We start from the raw sequence: 25081 nt of genomic DNA, 5'->3' as shown, positions 1-25081 counted from the left end.
AATGACCGTCCTACTTTAAACTTAACCATAGAAGGCAAATCAATTTTGGGATTGCTCGATACTGGAGCAGATCGTAGTATAATTGCACAAAAGGACTGGTCAAAGGGGTGGCCGGTGCAGCTCTCAGATCAATCACTGAGAGGTTTGGGATATGCCCAAGCCCCTCAAATCAGCTGCAGACATCTATCTTGGAAGGACCCAGAAGGACACAATGGCACTTTTCAGCCTTATGTACTTGATTTACCTATCTCTTTATGGGGTCGTGATCTGATGAAAGACATGGGGTTCACTCTTAGTAATGACTATTCCCCGGCGTCTCAACAGATTATGCAAAATATGGGGTATAGGCCAGGTCTAGGACTAGGAAAACATCTACAGGGGCGTAGGCATCCTGTGCAAGGTCATCAAAAGCTTAACAGATTTGGTCTGGGTTTTTCCTAGGGGCCACTGGGGCTCAAATACCCATAACATGGCTCACCGAGGAGCCTGTTTGGGTGCCTCAGTGGCCTCTTCCCTCGGTTAAATTGGCAGCAGCCCATAATTTAATCAAAGAACAACTGGACTTGGGTCACATCCAACCTTCCACTTCTCCATGGAATACTCCCATATTTGTTATTAGGAAAAAATCAGGAAAGTGGCGCCTACTGCATGATTTACGAGCAGTTAATGCTCAAATGCAACTTATGGGGCCCATTCAAAGAGGGCTGCCTCTGCTCTCCTCTATTCCTCAGGGCTGGCATATTATTGCTATTGACATTAAAGACTGTTTCTTTTCTATTCCTTTGCATCCTAAAGACTCACAACGTTTTGCTTTCACCCTTCCCTCGTGTAACCACGAGGAGCCAGATCTTAGGTTTGAGTGGGTAGTGTTGCCGCAGGGAATGGCTAATAGTCCCACGATGTGCCAGATGTATGTGGGGAAGGCACTCGCACCTCTCAGACATAAGTATTCCTCCATCAAGATCATTCATTATATGGATGATGTGTTATTGGCCGCTAAGTTAGAGCAGATAGTTAATGAGGCCTATAGAGACTTAGTAAAGCTGTTAGCTCAATATGGGCTACATATCGCACCTGAAAAGGTTCAAACGGGGAATTCTATTGAGTATTTGGGAGCAATCATTGGGCATGACAAATTGAAACCACAAAAAATCACCATAAGAACTCAGGATCTCCAAACTCTGAATGATTTTCAAAAACTGCTGGGAGATATTAATTGGATAAGGGGATATTTACATATTCCTAATGGTGTGCTCCAGCCTTTGTATGCTACCCTTAAGGGTGATCCAGATCTTGCTTCTCCTCGTAGCCTCACCAAAGAGGCCAGGGCAGCCCTTATAACAGTAGAAGAAGCTATACAACATGCTACTCTATGCAGGCTCCGCAGTGATAAACCTTTCCAGTTATGTGTGCTTGCCACTATGCGGCAGCCTACTGGAGTACTGTGGCAAGATGGGCCTTTACTATGGATCCACCCACATATATCCCCAGGAAAATCTTTAGAATACTATCCTGATGCTGTTGCAGCGTTAGCACTTAAAGGGATCCACCAAAGCATTCAATTTTTCGGACAATCACCTTCTTCTCTTATTATACCCTATACTAAGGCTCAGCTTAATGTTTTGTGTGCTACTCTAGACAACTGGGCTATTCTATGTTGCTCGTTTCAAGGGGATATTGATAATCATTACCCTTCCCATCCATTACTCCATTTTGTTAAAGAACATCCCATCATTTTCCCTAAGGTAACTTCACCCAACCCAATTCCGGGGGCTGTTAATATTTTCACTGATGGTTCCAAGTCTGGAATGGGAGCTTATGTAATTAATGATTCTCCCCCTGTTCAGCATCAATTTGCTCCTGGTAATCCACAATGGGTTGAACTGCAAATTGTTATTGAGGTTTTTAAACAATGTTCTTTTCCTTTTAATCTTATCTCGGACTCCATTTATGTGGTACAAGCACTCAAAGTCCTGGAGGCCGTGGGAGCTATTAGTAATGCCCATAATGTATCTGCTTACTTTAATCAGCTTCAACAACTTATCTGTAGCCGCACTGCTCCTTTTTATCCAATGCACATACGGGCTCACACCTCTCTTCCTGGTCCGTTATCACAGGGTAATGCCTGTGCAGACTCAGCCACTAGAGACCAGTTGATATGCTTGGCTTCCTCCTTAGAGGGGGCTAAATTATTTCACCAGAATTTCCATGTTAATGCTTTAACGCTGCGCAGGCGTTTTTCCATTTCAAGAGCGGATGCTCGTCAGATAGTATTACAATGTCCCCATTGTGTCACATTTCTTCATCCCCCTACTTATGGAGTGAACCCACGGGGATTGAAGCCATTGGTTGTCTGGCAAATGGATGTGACGCACATACCTGACTTTGGTAACCTCAAGTATGTACATGTTTCTGTTGATACGTGCTCTGGAGTTATTCATGCCTCTGCTTTGTCGGGAGAGAAGGCACGTAATGTTATTACTCATTGCCTAGAAGCATGGGCAGCATGGGGTGCTCCTGCATCCCTTAAGACTGATAATGGACCTGCTTATACTGGCAGACAATTTACATCCTTTTGTTCTACCATGGGAGTGCAACTTACTCATGGTCTGCCTTACAATCCTCAAGGACAAGGCATTGTTGAGCGTGCTCATCGCACCTTAAAGGAAACTTTACAAAAACAAAAAGGGGGAATAGGAGCTGAACACACTCCTAAAGAACGCCTGTCCTTAGCTCTCTTTACCATTAATTTTTTAAATTTGGATATTCATGGTCACTCTGTGGCCGATAGACATGTGTCCCCTCAGCCCTCTGTGATTGGCTATGTTAAGTGGAAGGATGTTCTTACGGGCCAATGGAACGGCCCCGACCCCGTGCTGACATGGGCACGAGGATCTGTATGTGTTTTTCCCCAGGATCGCACGGAGCCGTTGTGGGTCCCTGAACGTCTGACAAGAAGAGTCTTGACATCAACCGACCAACAACAAGAGATACCACAGCAACCCTGTGATGAGGATCTTCACTCTGCTACGTGCTCTGGTTCTGGTGCTGGTGCCGATGGCACAGACGACACCAATGCAGTGGTGGGCAGTGGCACGGGCTTGGCCAATGCCGATGCCGGTTCATGGTAGTTCTAGTGTCCTCCCCACTCTTTTCTCTACCTCATGTGAGATGTCTGCTCCCTGTGCCTCTCCTAGAGGGGACGTGGAGAGCATTTTTAATCAATCTCAGGTTAATCTCACAGGAGTTTTTTGTTTCAGCCTTGGAAACGCTAATTGCATCAGCCTTAAGATCAAAAATTTGACTAACTGGGAGGATCCATTGCGGTCCAATCAGGTCTCAGGGAGTATTATTAATGCCGTACTGAGCCAAGTAGTTTCAGGGAAGCAATTAGGTTCAGGGACCCCTGTAAATAGCTCTGCTTTTAACATAACTACCTTGGCTATGATCTCCAAGGTACTAATCCCAGTGCCTCCTTCTTCTAATAGTACTTACAATGCCACTCATTTCAAGGCCTCTCCTTACTGTACCCCTAATCTTGGTTTCCCCCCAACATTTACGCCTTGTCAGGATCATTCTTGGGAGAGACTTCAAGTTGCTAAGGGTTTCTCTTTTTCCCCCTCTCTTAAGAGGTATGTTTATAACTTTAACCATAGTGCCAACTCCTCTACAGGAGTAGGTTGGTCCTGGTTTCAATGGCTGATTTTCAATGAGAAGGGGGCTTCAGCTGATATTTCTGCATTGGCTCAATTGCTGGGAGTCAGAAGCTGGCTGGCTAATGTTTCTGGTACTGTTCGCGAGAGTGAACGGGGTAATAGACTTACATCTGTTTCGTTCAACTCTTTGCTATATAATGCCACATTGCCCCCTGCGATGGTCTGCGTCCAATCCCCATTCTTGCTCCTTTTGACTAATGACACCTCGTCAGGGATGCTGGATTGTTCTAGTGTTACCTGTCTCTTATCTGAGTGTTGGAATGGTTCTTGGACTGTAGCAGTGGTTATGAAAATTCCAACCTTTGTCCCAATCCCAGTCACTGCGGACCCAGATAAATTCCCCATTGTTGAGCTACTTAGAGTCCGCAGGGATTTTGGAATTACGGCAGCTATAGTGACAGCTGTGGCAGTGTCTGCTGCTGCAGCGGTTACGGCCGGAGTGGCCATGGCCAGTCAAGTACAAACTGCTGCCGCCATTAATCAAGTTGTTCAACAAACTTCTACCATACTTGAGTCCCAAAATTCAATTAATCAACATATTTTGTCAGGGATTTTAGCTGCCAACCAAAGAATAGATTTACTCCAAGCTCAGGTAGAAGAATTGGCCGACTTGGTGCTTTTGGGTTGTGTTGACCAACGTGCACATTTATGTATAACCTCTGTCAGATTTAATGATTCCAGAAATGCCTCCCGCATCATCGGAGAGTATCTATCCGGAACCTGGTCCATGGCAGCAGAAAACTTGATCCAGTCTCAACTAACTCAGATTGCTGTTTTGAATAGTACCCGTGTCGAACCAGTGACTTTGGGTCAATTCACCGATTGGATATCTTCTGCTTTTTCCTTCTTCAAAGAGTGGGTGGGAGTAGGCATTTTTGGTGCAATGTGTTGCTTCAGTGTTGTGCTCTGTTTGTGGCTTCTCTGTCGCCTTAAAACTCGCCATGCACAAGAAAAGGCTATGATCATACAAGCTCTTGCAGCTTTAGAAAATGGCAACTCGCCTCAAGTCTGGCTTGCGCATCTTAAGCAGTAAACCTTTGTCATGGTCGTTACACCCCAAGTTATTATAACATTGCACTGGGATCGACATGACTTTCCTTGTTATTCTCTTAGTGTTGGAAAGCCCTTGCACTTTGCCGGTCTTACTGCCATTGCACGCAGATGGGTTTCCACACTAGTACTTTTCTATCGCCTTGAAGTTCGTGCCTTTCTTTCAGGGTGCTGTCAACTTGTTTGTCATTATAAACAGCCACAGTTCAGCCTCAGCTATCCCCCTTCGTCCACCATCGTCACGATACAGGATGCGAGGCAAGGCACTGCACTTGAGTGATCCTTGACGTGGACCTCAAGGAGAGCATGTCCTATTGCATGCGGGTTAGACGTGTTCACGCCCCGCCCCACGAAAAAAGGCGTCGGCTGATATGGCCTCAGATCTGGGGAAGGGCCCTCCTTGGGACTGAGCCATACTATGCAGCCACTTCTGCACAGTGGGATAGGACCTCTACTCTCGCCTGTATTGTTTTAATAAAACAGAAAAGGGGGAACTGTGGTGAGCCGCTTCTGCCGTTTCTGCAGATTATGGTCGCCATTACAAGATGGCGCTGGCTCCGCTGTGGTCTGTGACAAACAATTTCTTATCTGGGAAAGTTGGCACATGATTTTTCACCACCCTGTGAGAAAGTTCCACGCGGCAGCTTTGCATTGGGGCTTGGGATGCTTTATTAAGGCTGGGAGGGGCACCCGAGAGGAAGAAGAAGAAATATCCAGGGACCTGAATAAACTGTTGAAAGAAGATTCTCGAGTTGCGTATTCCTTGCGGGCAAGGGGTCGCGACAGTGCATTATTTTTGTACATAATGGTGAGATTTGTTACTACATATTAACATGTGCACATAATATAACAATATAGTTTGGCCAATATGGATGCCCCTAACTTGAACCCTTGCTGCATCTTCCCAGCTTCTAGTCCCTTTTCTCTGTTCTCCAGATCTCTCCTAATTAATTTTTTTATTACCAAAATCCAAATGCATAAAACAGAAAATCCAATGATTCTGGCTTGGATCAGACTCATATTCCAACTGTGGCTCACTTCAGGTGTGATAGTAGGCTTGGGGTATTTCTAGTAATTTTGTGACATTTTTAGCAATTCTCTAAGAAGATCTCCCAGTAGCACCTCTACAACATATGGGCTAAAAATATTCAATAATATATTATGCTGTGCATTATAGCAACTTCTTTGTATTACTTATAGGATATAGACAAGCTTAAAACAGTACAACTTAGAGTAATAACAGGTCCAAATATCACCAGCATGTTCAGATCTAATTTTCTGACATTACACTATGGATGAAATAGATTTCTTTAAAACCAAAAATTTCCACAGAGAGTTGAGATATCTTTCATGAAAGGAAAAAAAAATAGTAAGAATTCCTACACTGAGGTAAAGCTCTCTGATTAAATAGAACATCTCACAAACAAAAGATCATATTTAAATCATTAGCAAATAAAATTGTGTTTCTTATTTACCGTCTATTATTTTAACTGTTTGTTTTCTTGATTGTAAAAATAAATATATTTTCTAAGTTTTCTTCTATGCAAAATGCAATCCTAACAACACTGTGAAATGTGAATACACATTAATTATCTTGATGGATCTATTCAGAGCAGAAACCCTCAGTTTAACAAATGGACATTTTAACCTTCATTAAGCAGTAACAATTTTTACTTGGAATTTTTCTCACCTTTTGTTGACATTAACCATGATGTTGCCACTTGTAGCTATATACTGATCTGTCATCTGTCAGCCAATCCTGTTCAATCAGTCATAGCTTATTCATAACTGATTTTTGACTGATTTAAAAAGTTAGCAATAGTTAGCTATGCTGATGTTGGCAATTTTTGATACCTTGGTTCTCCTAGTTCTTTAAAGGACAGGAACACATCTTTTCTTGGAACTTATATTATTCTCTCCCAAATAAATTATTTCTTCTAAACATTGTTCCATTTTTACCTCACAATAAATAAAAACACTAAGTAATTATATATGTTACAAAATTTTCCTTTTTAGCAAGTTGAATTCATTTTCAAAAACATAGTGTCTCCAAGAAAGGGAATGATAGCTAATTATGAATAATAGTTCCTAGAATTATTTTATGAAAATTATACTTCTGTTTCATAAATTTTCTATTTATATGTATTGAGTATCAATTCAATATTGTTAGCCTTCTGTCACTGTGACAAAATAACTGAGGAAAATAAACTTAAAGGAAGAAAGATTTTGACTAGCGATTTCAAAACTTTCACTTCATAATTAGTTGGTTCCACTGCTATGGGCTTGGAATGAAGTAGCCAAGTACCATGGTGGAGAGGGCATGGTGAAGCAGACCTATTTACTTCTTGGCAGTCAGGTAACAGAGGGAAAGGAAAGAGGGAGGGGGAGAGGGAGAGAGAGACAAGCAGAGAGAGAGAGAGGCACAGTAAACTTGCACTGAGGAAAGACATACCTTTCAAAGGCATGATCCCAGTAACTCACCTCTTCCAGCTAGGCTCCACCTCATGTAGTTTCCTCCTATTCCATCCCACCATGAATCCATTAATGGATGAATTCCTCAGAATGCATTCACTATCCCAAACCCCATCTCTGATCATTACTGGATTGGGGACAAAGTCTTTAGAGTATGAGCCTTTGTGGGACATTCTAACTCCAAACCACAACAAATACTATTGCCATATTTTGTTCAGTCAATCCAGTTTTATAAAAATGTGTAGGAAAATAGCTGGAACCTTGAAAAGGTTATGTAAATATTTATTTAATAAATAAAATATACAAGATTAAAAGGGTGAGTTGTCTGCAAATACTGATTTAAAAAAAACCCATCATTTTAAGACTATCTTTTTATGACCTTACACATCCTCTGCTGGGAAAGATGACACAGACTTCAAAAGCATCCAGGTTTAAGAGTAGAGTATAAGGTAAAGGAACAAGAAGATTCCATCTAGGAAAAATCAGAAAAAGTTCCAAAGTTTATGTCCTGTAACTGATTGCATATATCAGTAGAAATAAAATGAAGAGGAAATTTATACCTGAACTTTATCCAGCACTATACATGAGCCATGATTAATGACTAACTTTTAATATAAATACATAGCAAGTAAGGTGGATGAAAAAAAAATTATGGATTTCCTTTAATGAAGACTTCATTTATAACTAAAGGGGATAATATCTTTTATTTCATTTCATTGCCTTGATCATAGAATGTAACTTAATTGAATGTTAAGTATACTTTAAAAATCAGTAGAACACAGACATAAGAACTTGCATTAATGGAGAAATAGTCGTGTTTTTTAATACTTTTTAAGTTGTTGATAGACATTTATTTATTTATTTATATGTGATGCTGAGAATCAAACCCAGTGCCTCACACATGCTAGGCAAGTGCACTACCACTGAGCCACAGCCACAGCCCAAGAAATAGTCTTAAAATAAAAACGTAATGGGAAATAGAAACAGATTCACAATATTATTTCAATTAAAAATGTTTAACCATCTGTAATGTACCCACTCTCATTATAGGACTCATGATACCTATGACTACTTAAAATATATTTTTATTAGGTTTTCATTATAATCAACTTCAGAACTGTTATGAGAACTAAAACTTGTCTAACTTGTATTTTGTTATATCCGTGAAACCTCAAAATTACATCTGGCTCCTAGTGAATGCCTAATTACTATTCATTAAGAGAAACAAAAGGGAGAGGAAGACAAATCCCTTGGGATTAAGGAATGTATAAATTATTTCTGCTCCTCTGTTAAATATTTCTTTTTGACCACACAGATCCTAATATTACCAAAAAGATTAATGGGAAGACCGACCATTCACAATAAGGCAATGCATATGATCATTTTTATTAAAACAAACAGTTTGGAGAGTTGAGCAAACAGATATTTTTTCTGGGAGGGCCATTTTTCCTGCACCTCAACCTGCATTATCACTGCATCTGCATGTCAGTAGGAATTTATAGAATATGTCCTCACAAAACAAAGAGTGAAAAGAATTCCCTTAGGATCCCCTATTTCCTTCTGGTATAAGTCTACTTGGTATCAGCATTTTTAAATCAGAGAAGTAGTTTTTGCCCTGTTCTTAGCCCATATCCATTAGAAGGCTTCAGAATTAGGTGTACTTTGGAAAGGAAATAAAAATTCCATTTTTCCTATGAAATGATTTTCCAGATAGGTTGCACATTTTGTTTTATACCCCTTGTTCTGTGTTTTATGAGGATAATGAGACTGTGGAGGGTTCACCTCTAGACACACAGATAGGGGAATATGGTGTTACTCTTGAGAGTTGGATAATTCCCCATGGTTCATCTTTATTTATCTCAACATCTCTGGAGAAATCCTTTACAGGCATCCATCATGTTCAAAATTCAGCAAAAGCTTGTCCTCCAGGATTTTGAGATTTTCTCAGAAAAAAATATCTTCCTTGGTTATATACATAGAATTGGTTTTTATTCCATGGAAGGTGATTGAATACACTTAAAACAAAATAAATTGCTCCTTTAGCATTACAGAAAATTCACAGTGCTGTAATTCACATAAATAATTACAAAATAATTGCTTTCTTGTCTATATTATAGTTTTCAATTTTATTTTTATGTTAACATCTTTCTGTATGGAAACTTGTGAAGAATGGCTACCCTTGTTGCTTGTTTTGAAAGCACTTTGCCAGGTCATTAATTATGTGATTCTTTCCCTGGGGGTAATCACACAACACACACACAATGTTTATATATCCAACACATTTTTTTTAGGTCAAGTGTGGACACTCTTGTCATTTGTATTTGAAATGAACCATAAAGGACAGAAATCTGAGGATATTTAAAGAATTTATGCACTTAGAAAATATCACAGCAAAAATCAGAATAGTATTTGACTTTTCAAAAACTCTGTTAAAGATGGTTTTGGGGGTAATCTGGAGAACCTATATTAACTGTTAATGCTGGAAAGAGTCTAAATATAAATGATAGCTTATTGATGTGTGTGTTGATCAGTTTTGAGTGTATATTATCCTGAAGAAATTATAAGCATTAGGAAAATAAAGTAATAATATAAAAGTTAGGAGGAAGGTATTAAGAATTTTCTGTTGTTACAAGTTATTTGCACTACCTATGAAGAGGTGTAGAATTATTTGAAAGTCAACTTTAATTAGTTGTAAATGTATATTGCAAACACTAAGGCAATCACAAAAATGGAACTCTAATGGATAGGCTGAAAACAAAGAGAGAGTAGAATCTACAAAATGCACAATTAATATCTCAAAGGTAGGAGGATATAGAAGAAGACAAAAATTGGAGCAAAAATAAACTCAATAAATAGAAAAAATAATAAATACGGTAGATAGTAATTGAAATATATTAATAGCCACCTTAAATGTCAATGGTCTAAATATACCAATGTAATGACAGACATTGTCAGAATGGATTAAAACACATGACCCAAGTATACATTGTCCACAAGAAACCCATTTTAAATATAAAGACACCTAAAATTTAAACATGATGGGATGGAAAAAGACATACCATGCTAACATTAATCCAAACAAAGCAGGGGGAACTGCATTAATCTGAGGTAGAGTACATTTTAGAGTAAAGAAAGTTATCTGGGATGAAGAAGGCACTACATAAAAACAAAGGGACCAAGACATAATGTGTAAGCACTTAACAACACATCAAACTATTTGTGACAAAATCTAACTAATTGAGGGAGAAACAGTTGGATCCACTCCTATCACTGGAGAACATAACAGTCATCTATCAGAAGTGGACAGACCTAGTCTGCATAAACTAAGTTCTTACTCTGTAGAGCTTATCATGGTCAGAAAACAGAGTATAACTGACATTTTTTGACTACTTCACCCAACAGCAGAACACAAGCTCACATGCGACATTCACCAAGTTAGAACATATATCATAAATCACAACTTAACAGCTTGAAATAATACAAAATCAAACATTGTGTGCTCTCAGACCATAATTAAGTTAAAATAGAAGTTACTAACAGAAAATAACTGGTTTATCCCTAATACTTTGAGATTTAAAAATATACTTTTAAATAACACATAGGTCAAACAAGAAATCTCAAGAGAAATTTTAAAATACCTTGAACTATATACAAATGTAAATATAATTTACCAAAATTTGTGATATGCAGCAAAACCAATGGTTAGGGGGAAATTTGTAGTATTAAGTGTATAGATTTTTAAAAGAAATATTTAAAATTAATCTAATGTTGTACCACATATCACTGGTTCAGGAAAATATCAGCACTCAAAATTTAAAGTATGATTTCTATTGAATTCCTATCACCTTTGTACTTATTAGTTTAAAGTTTAAAGTTTTTTTAAAAAATCACATGTTAAACTCTGATAAGTTGGGAACCATCTGTATGAATATTACAAGTCAACATTAAAATAATAACAATGCCTTAAAGAGCTTATGCCTACAAATCTGATAATCCTTAGAAAGTACAGTCAACCAAAACTTCCACAAAAAGAAATGGACATCCTATGTAAGAATGAATAAAATATTTAACAAATTGAATTGATGGTTAATGGTCTTCCAAAATAGAAAGCTCCAGTCCAAGATGGGTACACTGCTGAATTCTACAAAATATTTAAAGAATAAATTATAGAAATTCTCTACACTCTATGTTAGGTTGATAAAAGTAGAGAAAATTCTAAGTCATTAATATCAAAATAAGATAAGCTGCAAGAAAATAAACTAAACTCTAGTATCTTTCATGAAAATTGATGCAAATATCTTTCACAAAATATCACAGAAAAATCAATTACAATAATGCAAAAAGAAAAGAAAACCTGTATATCAGGTTGAAGCCTAATTCAACATGTAGAAATTTATTAAGGTAACTCACTACATCAACAGAAGCTTTCAGAGTTTCACAGTCCTTCCCTTGCTTTGATCTTTCTTTATCCTGAGAACATGTTTTACTTTGAGTATCTGTATGTGCTTGACATACAGGATGATAGATAGCTTTATTTTTCAAGCTAGCAAGGTCTGGCCTCTTTACATTTCCTCTGGCTTGGCTTGCAAACTGGCTTGCTCTTGCCAGCTTACTTACTTCCTCTTTTTCTTGGTTGCTGTCTCTCTTTCTTTTCAGCTTCTCTCATTTAGCTCGTATTCATACATAGAAAAGAGCAACCTAGTAAATGTTGTCAATATTATGTCTGAAAATCTATTTTCTCAAATAAAAAATTTCATTAAGCATATTAAAGACATTTTATCATTAATTTTACCAAAGGTAGCAATTTATCAAAGTCTTTGTCACTACAAAGTACAAATTACTATTTTTTTCTTTCCCCTATAAACCTTTTCTTGCCATCTCTTCCTTGGTCTATTGTTGCTACCTGGTTTTAAAGCCTGTCACATGTCCTCAGCTTTATTAAGGAAGTATTTCACTTTCAGTTAAAATTTGTTTATAATAGTCATTTATTGCTATAATAGTGCTTAACAAACCACCTCAAAACCAGTAGACTGAAACAATAAGTTTTTTTATAGCTAACAAACTTGCAGGTCAGCTATTTTAGTTGGACTCAGCTGGACAATTTTACATCCCTGGAGTGAGCTGGACTCATGTACTTGTTCAGTGGTTATTTGGCTCTTGGCTGATCATGGATGGTCTCAGTTGGAAAAACTAGTGCAACTCAGCTGTGATTCACATTTTCCATGCTGCAAAAGACAGTTTCTTGCAGCACTGGCAGAGATTCAAGAGAAACAAAACAGAAATGTCCAAGGGATTTATCATGCCTCTGTTAATGATAAGTATCTTTTCATTCTATTAGTCAAAGCAAATCACATTGCTGAGACAGAGTCACAGTGGTATACTAAGAAGTTACTAATTAAAAGCCTTGTACAGGGAGGGATATTTCAAACTTTTTGCAGTATATCATGTTTAATGCTCTAGAAAAGACCCAAATAGTTAAATATATGTTATATATAGTGTTTGAAAAACAATCATTGAGAACATGAATGTAATGAAATTATAAACAGGATATTCATTATGGTGTTACTTGTTTTTCCTCCCTAGTATAAACTCAAAGCCTAGAGGTAACAGAAATGCAATAAGCATATCAGTTGCAACAAAGTCAAAGCTGAAATGTGATGACAAAGTTTTAACTCTTCCTTTGTCTTAAGACATGAAAACCAAGAGGGAGCAAGAAGAAGCTGAAAATCTAATTTTAAATTTTAAAAAAATTCTTGATTTTTGTAATGTTTTAATTTAAAGTAAATGCAACAATAAAAACAAGAGTACAAACAGAACTGGGAAATTAAGATGGAAGTGATCAGAATGACTGAAACAAGCCCCAGGAATATCATTGTCTGCCATGTTTGTGTTTGTGCTGGTGCTGCTGGGATACCAAATTAAAATCACTTAGCACTCCACATTTCTCGTGAAACAAGAGCTACCATAAAACCTAGCCCCTTTAATAAGAATTCTAACATATCACCTCATTTTTTAGAAAGAATATCCAGGTTCCGCCGCTCCCCCCCCCCCTTCTCTCTACCTCATCCCCCATCCACTCGTGTAGGTGATTGCCACTGATCATTAGAAACCACACCGGCCTGCATTCAACATTTTTGTGCCTGTGTTGCCATGTACTCACCATCATTTGGTCCTTTCTAAATGTACTCCATACTAGAGCCTTATTTACTATTTTTTAAAATAAATTTAAACAACAGAATTAAATCAGCTTTAAGATACATTCTAGCTATATAATGCTGGGAGCCATTAGCCAAGTAGGTATGACAATTTCCTTGCCAGTGTACCCCATGTTGCAGTGACATTGCATGTAGGTGACCTTGCTCAAGGACCAGGGCCGATTAGGGTGTTCCTGGTTTAGGAAAATTGGGTTTAGGGAGTTCCAGTTTAGGGCGTTCCAGGTTTAAGATTATTCCTGCTGGGAATAGGGCGTATCCTGCTGCCTGAGTTCCCCTTGAGTTCTCACGGGATTCAGACAGTATTTTTTTGGGAGATAGAAGCCCAGTGGATGTGGATTTGGGCAGAGAACGTGGATTTCCCCAGAATGTGATTGTAGATGGCTGGGGTGAGTTCGGGAATAAAGAGTTGCAGTTTGGATCTACAAGCTGTGTGGTGGCTCGTGATTGTGTGCCCAGCCAGACTGCGGCAATTGTGCCCAGCCAGACTGTGGCATTTGGCGTCCCGTGCGGGGAACTTCTGAAGCTTAGAGGTAAGTGAAATTTCTCACCCTTGAGGAAGAGAAAAAAAATGGGTGAACATTTCAAAAAACAATGTGTTATTGTTTTGATTTATTTTGTTTTTATTTCAAGTCGCCTGTTCCTAGAACTTTCTCAGGCAAACCGGGGAAAATGGTTGACTCAAGGTTTGAAGTTATTCGCCTCCGAGCAAGAGAAATTGTTAGAGGAAGAAGGCACCCCAGTGAGACCAAGAACAATTAGGGCATATGTTGATACAATACAAAAATGTAGCCCATGGCTTTTTATTAAGTATATCAATGGGACCATCATGGTATCCTGTAGAAAGATTTTTCTTCAACAAGAAAGAGATGGCTAGTTCTATTTGCTACACTTGTCTAAGATCTTGGTTTCTACAAAGTTCTGATTAATTTACAAAGCTAAAATGTTGAAACAACAACCACTCTTTACTTATTAAGTTCCATAAGGTAATATATTTAAACATGTGTGTTTTCATAAATTGGTGAATAGAAAAAAGGTTTAATATTGCTTTGTGTCTGTGTCTTTGCTGAAACAAGGTTACTAAGTGTTAAGATTCTATCATGTGTAATTTATATACAAAGAGTAGAAAAATTTTCAGTTGGGTTTCAATTATAGTATTATAGTATCATAAAAAACATGAAAGTCTTTCATCTTATTAAAGTGGAGTAATTTGTCTAAATCAGAAATTTTATAAGGGTTGTTTCAGAATCTGAATTTATAAAAAGGGTTAACGGTTAAAAAAGAGATAGAAAAAGATTCAAGATGTGGAAATATATTTTAATATAAAAGGTTAAAGGAAAAAGAAATGTTTCTAGATGAGATAATCTCTGTGTGGTAAAGTAAAAAGTTGTAAAATGCCATTTAAAAAGATTTTGAGGAAACTAGACTTAATTTAAAAGCTTGAGAAAGGAAGAAAGAAGAAAAAGGTATTTGTACATGGCAGATTGAGACAAAGCTTCTCAATGGAGTTAAAAAAAAAGCCTTTGGTTGAAGGGCAGCCATGTAAACTAACATTAAAGCGATTTAATCAGAATCTAAGCCTCGTTTAAAAGAGTGAAGTTGTAGGTGGTGAAAAAGTACATTCAAAAGTACAGTATAGATGATAATTAAAAGGCTTTAAAAGGTTAAATTGAAGGTGGTCGAGATACCTTCATGGCGGAAAAAAGATTGCTTTATTGCATCATTCGAAGCCTAGTTAATCTTAAAGGCATTACTTAAAAAAAAATGGGAAGATAATAGGATAAAAGATATTTAGATAAAGAAGATTAAATATTTAAAGTGAAAAACTTTAAAGACAGAAGTATAGAAAGTTAAAAAGAAAAAAGATAAAGAAGATGTAGAAAGATAGAAAAGATGTAGGAAGACAAGAATTTTAAACCCACAAAATAGAAAAAAAAAAGAAAAACTAGGAGGAAAATAAGCAACTAAGGGTAAAAATACAAACTTAGGGGAAAAAAAAACTAGAAGATAGAAATAAGATAGAAAATGTCAAGTAAGGTATTACACAGATACAAAATGCAAAAAGCTAAGACAACTATTAGATACAGACATACTTATTAAAGCAAAAAGAGGGAATTGGAAAGGGGTATATATCCCCCATAGATAAACTTAAAATAACCCTTTTTACTCTAAACTTTTAAATTTGGATTCATCAGGACTTAGTGCTGCAGAAAGGCACATGTATCCAAAAAATGTACATAAGCCTAAGGTACTTTGGAAAGATATTCTAACAGGACAATGGAAAGGTCCTGACCCAGTGATTGTCTGGAGTCGGGGTTTTGTTTGTGTGTTTCCACAGGAAGAACAGCAGACGATTTGGATTCCAGAGAGATTAACTAAAACAATTTCTACAGATCGAAAAGAAGATGACTTGACTCAAATCCATAACAGCTGATATCCAGAACACCATGCTTGGCCATTCTTACATCTGCGACAGTGATTAACCAGTGATGCAATTTTTATTTCCTTGCCAGCGCACCCCATGTTAATTGTGGTAGTGCTGGCATATCTTTGCTGATGGTGTCACCAGTGATGCAATTTTTCCCAAGGAGCCATCAATTGGCTTGGTGTCGTGGCATTTCTGTATCCTCCTCCCTTCTGCTAGTGATGGTCTAAAATTTGGGGGCCAATGGCTATATGCTGGACCGGTAGTCAGCGACGGGTATGATCCAATTGCAGTGGTATCAACCTAAGACAGGAGGCTGACGCCTAAAGGTCAGTTTTCCGATGACGGGTAAGAACCATATGTTGAATTGGACAACCTACCAGGCACTGTCCTTAAGCCACATTGCTTGTTGTTTAATTAATCAGAAGGGGGGAGATGCTGGGAGCCATTAGCCAAGTAGGTATGACAACTTCCTTGCCAGCGTACCCCATGTTGCAGTGACATTGCATGTAGGTGACCTTGCTCAAGGACCAGGGCGGATTAGGGTGTTCCTGGTTTAGGAAAATTGGGTTTAGGGCGTTCCAGTTTAGGGCGTTCCAGGTTTAAGATTATTCCTGCTGGGAATAGGGCGTATCCTGCTGCCTGAGTTCCCCTTGAGTTCTCACGGGATTCAGACAGTATTTTTTTGGGAGATAGAAGCCCAGTGGATGTGGATTTGGGCAGAGAACGTGGATTTCCCCAGAACGTGATTGTAGATGGCTGGGGTGAGTTTGGGAATAAAGAGTTGCAGTTTGAATCTACAAGCTGTGTGGTGGCTCGTGATTGTGTGCCCAGCCAGACTGCGGCATTTGTGCCCAGCCAGACTGTGGCAATATAATTCTGTGATTATATGAAATAGTAATTGACTATTTCCCACTCAGTTCAATTTACCTTATTTAATGGCCTTATCTTGGTGTCTATTTCATTGGTATATCGCTGGTCAAGCAGTATATTGAATGATACTTAGCTCAGGAGAAAAAGGAGGGCAATTTTCCAAATTAGAATTGTTTGCCTCTGAGCTGGTATGGTTTTTGAGTGACTAAACTGCTGGCGGTGTTGTCACAGAGCTGACAGGAGCAAGAACTCAATGCTTGTTGGTAAACATAATTTATATTTAAGTCTCATGTGATCTCTTTGAAATGAGGCCTTGTCTGTAGAACTGTTACTTCCAAATTGTTAAAAATTGAAAATTTCAATTAAGTAATATAACATATTATAAATGAGAATGTATTTCCATGTAGTGTTATCTAGGTTGTTAGTACAGAGCCCTTTAATTCTCAGAAACCCTAAGGAAAGCCGTATGGTACAATTCTCTAACATGAACTTATAATGCTGTAGCACAGCCCAGAATATTTACATGAAAGATGCTCTAATCATGCAAAAGAAACTTTCTACTTAGTACTGATAGTTCACATTCAAATCTATTTAGCAGTACATTCAAGCATACAGATAACATATGAGCAAAATGAGAAATAATACTGTGATTTCAAGCTTCGCTGAACTAGAGTATAGAATTCTGAACTAAACAATTGTTAAATGCTTGCCAGATAAATGACTGTGGATGAATTGTTTTTACTCACTTTCTCTTCTGAGAAGCAACAATTGACAATGTGCATGTCTGCGTGATGTAGTCACCATGTTTTAATTCATATGCTGCTTTAGCTATCCCCACTGAATAGAAGCAGGAGAATTAATAGATTCCCTGACAGAATATGTTCCGATTGAATTGTGAATGCAATTTTTAATCACCAGGTCCTACCTTGTTCTTAAGTGTGTGAACTCAGATCGTGATATAAGAAAAAGATCTCTCTTTCTCTCTCTCACTCACTTTTATTTTTCTTTTGAGACATTAAGACAGGATTGTTCTATGTCACCTAGGCTGGCCTCAAACTCCTGGCTCAAGAGATTAGCCTCCCAAGTAGCTGGCAGTACAGGCACATGACACCATGCCTGGCTTTTTTTTTGTTTGTTTGTTTGCTTGCTTTGGTATTGAGGATTGAACCCAGAGGCACTTTACCACTGAAATACATCCAAAATCCCTTTTATTTTTTTTTAATTTGGTGACAGGGTCTCACTAAATTGCCAAAGTTAGCCTTGAACTTGAGATTCTCCTGACTCAGCCTACCAAGTCTCTGGGATTATATCTGGAAGCCACTATACCAAGCTATATATCTCATTTTATAAAAAAAGGCACATACTACATTGATCATTTCAATTACTTTTCTATTACTCTTAAGTGTTATTTTAAGTTTTAATATTTACTCTGACTGCATTACCCTCCACTTAATATATATTGATTGAAGACATCTCAGAGTCCAAAAATACTGAATGACTGATGCCTCTGTGCCAATATATATATGATACGAGATTTGATAATCTTTTGTTCTCACGAAGGTATTGAGATTCCCATGCATTTTAATGGATGTTGAATGTTCATGAATGCACAGAAAATAATGAATAAAATATTAAGGGGTAGTTGTAATGAAAAAGATAAATACAATGACATATAAAGAGAAACTGGAAATTTTTCAATCGTGACTGCTTAACTATTAGATTGCAAATAAGGAGTTGTGCATTTGGCGAGGCTTTCACTTTTAAAAGTGATACCTTTTAAAACTTGATATCTTACTTGGGTCTAGGGCTTATGTTGCATTGATAGATTATCTTCTGAACCAGGTTGTCATGCAGTGTAATAATGAGCAATCCAGAGGTAGATAGGCCTGTTGCATATCCGATAGAGATGGGAAAGGTGGAATATGGTAACCTAACTTAGGGAGGCTCTATAATCTCTTCCTGCAGTTTTTAAGTCCCATGTCCTGGTATACAACTGAAACAAATGCAGGATACTAAGACCCCCAGCACCCATGAAGAGTCTTTTTTTATATCAGAGCCCAACCAATTTTGTATTTCTTCCACCATGTTATTAGTGATCCCATCATTTAAAGAGGAGAGAAATGTGAGCTGGAGAGGAGAAAAAGAGGGAGGGGAAGATAAAGAGATTTACTAGAGGAGTTTTTATCAATTTCAAATTAAATTTATCAATTTACATATATACAGTCCAGAATATGTACCAGGGAAGCATTGTTCCTGCTTGCTCTGTTAACCTAGTACACTGTTGCTGACACTGATAAATTTGTCAAAAGAAAGTGGGTAGATTAAAATAAGTAGTAAATTGATCTCTTTCCATACATATTCTGTCCTTTGTGCTGAGTCTTTTATCTTTGAAATAAAAGGCACTATGTAATTTATTAATAATCTGCTGGGGTATCCTTTTGTCCTTTACTAAAATATTTTCTCCCTAGATTTATAGCTTTCATGAATCTCCTTCTTGACTTATAATAACATAAGCAAAAGAAAAAAAAAAACAACATAAGCATATTTTTTTTCTAAGCAAGCTGTTTTTAAAATGCCAGAGTGCAAATGCATTTATTTAAGAGGTACTTAGGTACTTTAAATTGTGAATATTAACAATACATTTATGTACTTTGTGTATCTGAGTACCCTTAGGAACTATTTATTGAACTTTTTCAAGCCACCACTAAAATCTACACATTCAGAGAATAAAACTTAGGCAGCTCTTAAAAGTTAAGTATTTAATGGACTTGATTTGGTCTTTTAAGCCCAGTAGGGTGCTAGCTAAGTGCCTGAGATGTTCAAAGTTGCCATCATTGCTGCGAAGTCCCTTTCTCCCCTCCCTAGGGAACTGGTATGAGCTCAGTCTTTGAAAGTGAACTTTTAATCCTTTATTCATTATTCTTCAGAAAGCCTTTGCCTGATAATAGAGGACCATCTGACAGTAGGATGTCCATTTCCCCAATTTCAGAAATCTGTTTTTTTCCCTCTACTTCCTACCTTTTCTCATTTAATGCGACATCGTCTTCTCCAATCCCTGTACACTTTAATCTGGTCAATTTATTGTCTTCTGCTGTGGGGAGTTAGCATTCAAAGCCACATTTCTAGCATCCGTGTTTTCCCATGCATTGTTGCAGTTAACATAAACTAACATTGCCTTTGAGCTCCACCTTTTGCTCATAGAATTTACTGATATTGATTAGGACTGTTCCAAGATAAACAGAATGCTCTGCATCTGGAAGTGCTAAGAAGTGCTGAAGAGTGTTGCTGAGGAATTGCATTGCTTTATTTTTATTTTTTTTTCATTGAATCATAGAATCTCAGTGGAAACAAAATTTATATGTCATCTGGTCAGCACCCAATTGGGTTCCCTTCTCAAAGAATTCTGTGGAGATACTTGCATTTTGAGTTCAGAGCTCACTACTATCTATGGAAAACTGCATTGTTGGACAATTGCAATTTTATAATTGTCTTATCACATTTGACAGTCAGTTGTGACTTAAAGATTTTCCTCACATTCCATTCCATTAATTGATGCATTTGTATAGTTTAATCAAAGACCAATTTGTACTTTTGATTAAGTACCTATATATAATATAATCTTAATTAACTTGTGTACTATGAAAGCAAAGAGAGAGAAATTCCTTTTCAGAAAAATCAAAGAGAAAAATATTTAAGAGAATAATAGCTCATAGAATGTTTTAAGGAAATTAGTATGAGCCAAAATAATGCTATTCTGCCATTATTTTTAAACGTAGATAGTTCCTATAGCTCTTATAACTTGCACAAATGAGAATGGACACAAAAATCATTACAATCCCAAGTTTTGGTTAAATTTCATTTAAAATTATTACAATGATGCTGAATTTTAAAAGTGTCCTAAGGGCAAGACATTCTTTTGTTGTTGTTTTTAATCACCTCCAAGTGTTATTTATTGTGTTCCTGAAAAGTATTTTCTTACAGCTTCTAGATTTTCCTTGGAGATCTCATTTGCTCACAACCTCTGCTTGTCTCAGCTTATGAGATCTGATGTGATCTCATCTGAAAGTAACACTGCAAGGAGCCATTTGTTTTATAGCAATGAGCAATATCATCATGGAATACTGAGGGGCACAGGGATGCGAGTTTTGAGGGGAAAAAGGACTTTTCTTGTATAGGAATAAAGAAAAATAGATTATGTTATATATAAAAATACAAAATACCTTTTAAAATATTCACAACCTAATATTTAAATAAATGGAAATCTCAAAAAAGAGATCAATCACTAAAAGACATAGACTTTTCATTCTTCCCATAATTTTACTCATATAATTTTGCACTGTGTGTCCTATGTTTCTTTCCATCTCCATTGCACTTTTAATTCAACTTTCATAGAAAAGCTCAGAATGAGAAAAAAAGTATAGAAACACACTATAACATAACTGTCAGAAGCCTTTTTTAAGGAGAGAGACAGAGACAGAGAGAGACAGAGAGAGAGAATTTTTTAATATTTATTTTTTAGTTTTTGGTGGACACAACATCTTTATTTTATTTTTTATGTGATGCAGAGGATGGAACCCAGCGCCCTGCGCATGCCAGGCCAGCGCGCTACCGCTTGAGCCATATCCCCAGCCCCTCAGAAGCCTTTGAGATGAGAAAATCAGGGTCCTAATCTCAGAACTATTGCATTCCAATTATAGAATCTTTGTTGTCACAATTCTTAACTCAAAAAAGCCTGAAGATGAGCTAAAATCATTTGACAGTTATTAGTATGGTTTACCAAATACTTTTATCTTTGCTTTTTCAGCACAGAATAATGCTCCATTTCCTTGCCATTTCATGCTTGGGTGGGGGTAGATGATTAGTACTGGAAATTGCTTATGAGTAGAAATGACTTGTGTCAATTTCAGGCAGGAATATTTAAACATCGGTGGAGACTCCCCAGAATACCTATTCCTTCTCTCAAAGTAAATGCAAATGTTGGATTCTCTGTGGGTGTCGGTTCAAAAGTGAAAAGGCCTGGTACAGGGCCTCCACTTGACCTAAAGTAGACTTCCTTCATGAGAAGAAATAGTCCTCTGGTATGATATGTCATTTAGATTCAGCAGCTTTTCATATTGAAGTATATGTAACCTATCAGCAAATAAAATAATAATTAGCTTTGTGTCTCATTCATAAACAAAATTTTAGTAATACATTGGAAAAACTTCTGGAAAATAGAATTTTTATAATTTTTTTTTTTGTGGTACTGGGGAATAGAACTCCTGGGGCACTTGACTACTGAGCCACATCCCCAGTCCTAATTTCTTTCTTTTTTTTTTTTTTTTTGTATTTTATTTAGAGACAGAGCTTACTGAGTTGGTTAGTGCTTCACTTTTGCTGAGGCTAGTTTTGAACTTGTGATCCTCTTGTCTCAGCCTCCAAAGCTGCTGGGATTACAGGCATGTGCCACCATACCCAGGAAATTTGTATAGATTTTTTATACAATAGAGAGAAAAGATTTGCAGGATCACCATTGCTTAAGGTCCATTGAATGTGCTAAATCTTTCAATTGTCAACATCATGCAACATTAAGAAAGGTCCCAGTACATTTCAACAAATCTACTAAAGTGTTCATTTTCATGCCACCTCAGGAGAAATTTTTAGTCAAATTCAGCTACATATTTTATTGACTAGTCAGTTGAAAAAAATTCTTATATGTATATATGTGTGTCTGTGTATATATTTCTTCATATTATCACTCCTCTGTGCACATCTATCTCTATGCTTAAATGTCTGAGTGCATGTGTGCTCATGTGTGTATACTACTGGGGATAAAACTCATAGCTTTTGCATACTAGGTAGCTTACTACTGAGCTACACCCCCAGCAGCAGGTTTCCCACCACTTTATAGACACCAGTGATATTGGCTCAGGACCTAGCCTAGGGACCTAATTTTTAAACTTAACCATAATAAAGGCCATTATTCTAACTACCTTCACAATGTGAGTCACTGGGAACTAGCACTTCAACTTATTTCTTTGGAGGGGCACAATTCAAAGTATAATAAACACTGGCAATTTATATGTATTACTATCACTAGTAGGGGAATAGCTAGCTCATTATGTTCATGCCAACACACAGTAGGTGTTTTCAAAATTTCTAACCAAATCACTATTAATTAACTCTATACTATGCACTTTGTTAATTGTACCCATGTCCCAGACCCTCTCTTCCTTCCTCAATTGACTGAATGAATCACCTGAGAGATTTAAACATCAATTTAAGCAGATTGTCAGAAATATCACAAATCTCAATGTCTGTGTGTGAGCATGTGCACATGTACGCACACATATGCACATTTAGAGAATTGTATTTCTTCTCCCTCTTATGTTTTTTAAAAATTATTTTTAGAGCATTGTAGTTACACATAATAGTTGCATTCATTTTGACAAAATCATACATTCATGGAATTTGATTTATTCCATTTCAGTCCCAAGTGCCCACCCTTTTCCCTTCTTTCTTCCCCCTAGTCTCCTTCTTTAACTCTACTGAACTTCATTTGCTCATTTATTTGTTTATTTATTTTAGTTGGTGATACACACACACAAACACAAAGGTGGAATTTACTGTAGCATATTTATACATGCACATAGCATGCTTTAGTTAAATTCATTACTTATTACCTCTCCTTTCAGTCCTTCTTTTATTCCACTGATCTTCACTATATCTTCATAATATCAGATCCCTTTCCCCTTCTTTCCCATATTTTGTTCTAGCTTTCATAGATGGGAGATTTGAACCTTGATTTTCTGAGCCTGGCTTATTTGGCTTAACATGATGTTCACCAGTTCCAAACATTTACAAGCAAATGCCATCATGCCATTTTTCTTTATGGCTGAGCATTGTATATATATATATATATATATATATATACACACCACATTTTCTTAATTCAGTCATCTATTAATGGGCATTTGGGATCGTTCAATTATTTTGCTATTGTGAGTTTGTCTGCTATAAAAATCAATGTGGCTATATTATTCTATGTATTACATACTATAGTATGCTGATTTGGGTTCTATCTGTTAAATATCAAGGAAGGTGATAGCTGAATCATAGGGTGATTCCATTCCAATTTGTTTGAGGAATCTCCATATTGCTTTCCAGAGTGGTTGTACTTGTCTACAGTCCCACTAACAATGTGGTAGCGAACATTTTCCCCCACAACATTGCCAGTATTTATTGTTGCTTGATGTGGGGAGCTGCTCTGAGTGATTCGTGGATCCGAGAGACTTTGACCATCACTAGATCTCATAGTGACTTGAACATTGCCCAGGTCCCAGAAGTTTGAGGACACATCTTCAGACGTAGGCATTGCCCTACAGCCCTTGGGTCGAATTACACTCCCATGTCCCTTGTAACTCTGCCCCTTCTTACCTTTTTGTATGGAACTTTCTAAGAATGAGGGTCCTCCCAATAAAAGTCCACTTCCAAATGTGCTTGCTCTCTCTCTTGCCAGCCTCTCATGATTATCCCTTGCTCTCCTGTTTGGGGAGCTTGAGGCCGAGAGTGGAGGAGGCCTCCTGAAGCTTGTTTAAAGGTAAAGTGTGAGGCTGGGGTTGTGGCTCAGAGGTAAGGCTGCTTGCCTAGCATGCAAGAGGTACTGGGTTTGATTAAGTTCATCTGCCCCCATGGATCGGGATCGGTAGTCTTGATCACTGCTATTCTTACTGTGATGAGATGAAATCTTAATGTAGTTTTGATTTGCATTTCCCTGATTGCTAGAGATGTTGAACATTTTTTTTTTTCATCTATTTGTTGGCCATTTGGTTTCTTCTTTTGAGAAATGTTTGTCTGATTCTTTTGCCCATGTATTGATTCTATCTTATTTTAAGTGGAGGCCATTTTGTCTTCATATCTAAATAAAAAATAAATAAATGCATTCTTTGGGAGACTGACTCACAATGGCATTTTGTCTTCTTTTTGTTTTTTTAAAAGAAACTGTTTTTTTTTTTAATGGCCAAAGTTAAGATCTGTTTCCAAAATTATTTTGCTGAACAATAGCAATATTTTCATAAAAGATAATATTGACCTACCATTTCATTATTCTGCCAAAGTAACAATTTCCTGTATATCTTTTCCTCAATGTCCAACAAACCGTGTAATAATAAATTTTCAAGTATGGAAAATTGTGAAGTGATAAGTAGCATTCTGCCTATTGATGTAAGAGAAAAACAATAGAGAAGGAAAACAAGGTCACCTTTTTTAGAAGGTTGAACCTCTATCTTTTTAGCTGGTTGCTAGACCTTCCTCATGAAGATGGTATCCATATGTAACTGTCCCAATTTGACACG

This window comes from Marmota monax, unplaced genomic scaffold, assembly GCF_021218885.2.
Source record: "Marmota monax isolate L192 unplaced genomic scaffold, Marmota_monax_Labrador192_F-V1.1 WCK01_AAM20220418_F8-fsc00034, whole genome shotgun sequence".
NCBI classification, from domain to species: Eukaryota; Metazoa; Chordata; class Mammalia; order Rodentia; family Sciuridae; genus Marmota; species Marmota monax.
This window is presented reverse-complemented; position numbering follows the sequence as displayed.